Consider the following 3,929-nt stretch of genomic DNA (forward strand, 5'->3'; position numbering starts at 1 on the left):
GCAGAGATGGTGTTCCCTGGGGAGGTCACAGGGAGAAAGGCTAAATATTCAGCAGATAAGAAGTGTCAATACAAAAGAAATCACAGAAGTTGTCCATTAAGGCTTTTTCTGCCCTGAATCGTGCACTGCCCAACACAAAGCTGTGCTGCCCTTGCACTTCTGCAGCCTGCATGCTGCACTGCATTTCCAGTAAATGCATGCACTAATTGGAGGTAAGAATTGGACTAATACCAAGTGTCAGCTTGGTGGCAGCTATCTGCTACAAACCCACCTGAAGGCTGTCCCCTGAGCTCATCTCCCAGCCTCACCCTTGTCCCTGCAATGCTTCTGTGCTACTTCAGTGCTCAGTGCCTGATACCGAGCACAGAGCAGCCACAGCCTCAGCCTGGGCTCTGACTCCTTAGCCAGGAGAGAACAGAGAGCAGCTGTGCTCCCCAGATTGTGCCACAAGTGGATTTCCTTCCTCCAGCTGCTGGTTTGCAGCCTTTCCCCCCACCCCTCCAGCCCTGCATTCCCCTGCTGCACTCACTGAGAGGTTCCACAGTCCAGAGGAGCCTGAGCTGCAGCCTCCTTGTGTCCGTGCAATCCAAACTCCAGCCGGCAACTTGCCCAGTGCCTTTGTGCCTTCCAGCCCTTCAACCCGGGGCATAAGAAGTGTCTTCTTCTGGAGGAGATCCTCAGCTTGAAGACGTGAACAAGGTTTGTAGGTAATGTTACTACCAGGTGTAAACAGCATACTCAAAGCATATTCCTCCCCCAGAGCAGCCAGCCATCAGCCTGCTCCATGCAGCAGCCCAGCGTCTGCACCAAAGCCACTGACAGAGGTGTTTGTGGGCTGCTGTTGGAGGCATGATTGCCTTAGGAAAGGCTCTAAGCTCTTCTTGAAGCTTCCTTCCTGTTCTGCCTGTGGTTGGACTGAAAAAAACAGTAACGCTTAAAAAAAAAAAAAAAAACCCAAAACATTAAATTGTTCTGGTGAAAATATTCAGGAGGATAAACTTGTCCAGCATAAGAGCTTTACACGAGTCATTCTGTTCTCTTTGCAGAGCATGGTGGACAAGGCTCACCTTTAAAGGGCCATTAAAATGAAAAACGCTTTTGCAGGCAAACGGAGGGGAATAACAAGATTCACTGATGAGACCACTGCCCAAACAAGGCACCAAGGCACAGATCCCAACAAAGACATGGGACAAAGCACTGAAAGAAATTAATAATACCAAGAAAATATTTTTTTTTGTAATTTTATATGTATATATATATACACACACATATATGCAGATATGAATTAATTATTTGAGATGATGAAAATCCCTAGCAACTCAACTCCAACACAGCTGATCTCCAGAGCAGGCAATATGCTCAGGGCAGGGATTGTTCTCCTCTTGCTTTACCCCTGGAGAAGCAGCTTTCCTGGGCAAGCACAGGACAGGAAAAACCAGATGAACCCTCAGCTACTGAATTGAGTTTGGCTCAGAGATTGGGATAGAAGCAGCCCTTTGCTGGCCTGACACTCCTGCCACTCTCTCCAGAACAGGACTGGGATTTCTCATGCTCTCCTGGAGCAGTCTGAGATAGAAAGCTCCTGTGCCAGTCCCAGCACCTGCCACTTGATGGCCATCCTGCTCTGCGGGAGAGGGACACCGAGTACACAGCAGGACCCTCTGAGCTGACCAGCAGGGAGCTGACCACCCCTGAGCAGCTGGCCCTCACCTGGATGCTATGAACCAGAGATTTGAGATCACTTAAAAAATCACTGGTAAGGGTATGAGCTAAAGTCAGATTTAATATTAAGCAACAAAGCATGACAACTCTACTACTTACGGGACAGCTGAGGTACTGCAAGGGAAAACAATCAACCATGAGATATAGAGGAGATGAAGGCCTGGAAAGCTGGAGGCTCCCCGTCCAAGAAAAAGAGGATTAAAGTATGAAAAAACGTGTTGCAAAGTAGCGTGAAGAATGAGAAATCCATCCCCAATAGAGGATAGGACACTAATTAATTAAGTGAATTATGTGACTTGGAACCCATGAGCATTAATTTCTTTGTTTGCTAAAAATGTGTAAATAAATGGAAAAGTTCTGTATGGTCATCAATGTGAAGGCCAGAATTTGACCTCTCTTGGCCATAAAAAAAGCAACGCCGGTTCTTCTCTAACTCAAAGAGTTTTAAAGGGAGTCTTTATCCCGACGATTTTGGAGGGTTTCAGTAACAGCAGCACTGGTGAAAAGACCCCAAACCCCGCAGCCTGCACACATTCTGCCCCCCGAAACAAAACCAGGGCAGGGCACGCTGGTTCCTCCCCGAGGTGCCCCAGCTGCCCATTCCTTCCAGCTCTTCCAATCCTGGTGCGATTTTTCCCAGCGCCTGGGGATGGCATCACCTCCTCATGCTCTGGGTGTGTGGTGGGGAGCTGGAGGCTTTCCCTGCAGCGTGTGGGGGAAGCTTCTTTTGGTGGAAAACAGAAGAGATGCCGCACTCAAAACAGAGTGCTTCACTCATTTCCAGCTTCATTTCCAGCTTCAAGCCCCCGGCACTCCCCAGGGAGCTCTGGGACCCGCTGAGGCCACTCAGGGCTGAGCATTCCCTCCTGATTCCACACCCAGTGGGGCTGCCAGAGCCCATCTGGGGACCCACAGCTGCACTCCAGGACTCAGTGGGGCTTTTTGGAAGACACGGAATGAAATTTGGCATCTGTCAAGGACACTGTGGGTCTCTGCAGACACAATTCAAGGTCCATGGAAACATTTTGGGGTAGCAGGGGCACAATTTGAGGCCCTCTGCAGAAAAGCTGGGGGCATGTGCCTGCAATCTGGGGCCAAGTGGGGCATTTTGGGATGGCAGGGGTGTGAGGAGGAAGCATCCCACCGCATGTGGGACAGGCCAGGAACGGCACAGTGTGCTCAGCATACCCAGGGCACCACACATCTGAAGGATACCAGGGGCTGGGTGCGTTTCTCCACCTTTATTACTGCACAGAAAGCCGCAGCTCTGCCGAGCTCACCGGCACCAGCAGCACAGCATCTGTAGAACCATCCCCGACCTTCGCCGCTCCCTCGGGGCTCTCAGGATCAAGCCCGTGTGCGCTGCCAGGGAACTGACTGAGATATCCCTGTCTGTCTCCAGGGGCTGAAGGGCTGTGACCAAAGGAAACAGAGCCAAGGTGAAGCCCTGTGCCTGCAGAGCTCCCTCCTGGTCCCCCACAGACCACTCACCGCTGAGGATGTGAGCCTGAGTCTCCAAATCGTGGTCCCTCATGTGCCTCATGGCGGTCCCTGGGCACAGAGCTCTGTCATGCCCTGCTCACGGAGTGCTCCCAGCAGGGTGACCCCAGCCCTGCCACCCTGCCACTGCTCAGGGCTGACCCAGGGGCCACCAGCAGCCGTGGCGAGTGGGACTGAGCACGGGGCCACCAAGCCCAGCTTGTGGCAGGGGACAAGGGGAGGCTGAGGCCCTGCACAGGGTGGTTGGGGTGGCCACAAGGTTGCTGCCAGGGCAGTGCAGGGACGTGACCAGGCTGCCCCAAAAAAGGCCAGGGACTCACCGATGAACCTGACGGCCGCCAGGCGCACCGAGGACTGAGAGTCCATCAGGTAGGGCAGGCTCTGTTGCATGTACTCTTCAGCCCTGCTGCTCCTCTTCATCAGCTGCAGGGAGCACCAGGGATGTCTGCAGGCTTGTCACAGCCCCCCAGCTGGCTGGAGCTGTCCCTGCTGCCGGCAGCCCTCATTGCTGAGCCCTCCCTCCTGCTGGATACAGCAGGGGGAGCGGGGCCTGGAGAGAAGCCTCTGTGCTCCAGGACAGGAACAAGGTCCTCCAGGTCCTGCCCAGCCCTGCCAGCAGCACTCAGGGCAGCCTCTGCTCCCCTGGGCTCTCATGGGGACAGACACAGGGCAGGGACAGCCCTCACCCAGCCTGGGCCCTGTGGCTT

Source organism: Sylvia atricapilla, chromosome 18, assembly GCF_009819655.1.
Source record: "Sylvia atricapilla isolate bSylAtr1 chromosome 18, bSylAtr1.pri, whole genome shotgun sequence".
Taxonomy (NCBI): domain Eukaryota; kingdom Metazoa; phylum Chordata; class Aves; order Passeriformes; family Sylviidae; genus Sylvia; species Sylvia atricapilla.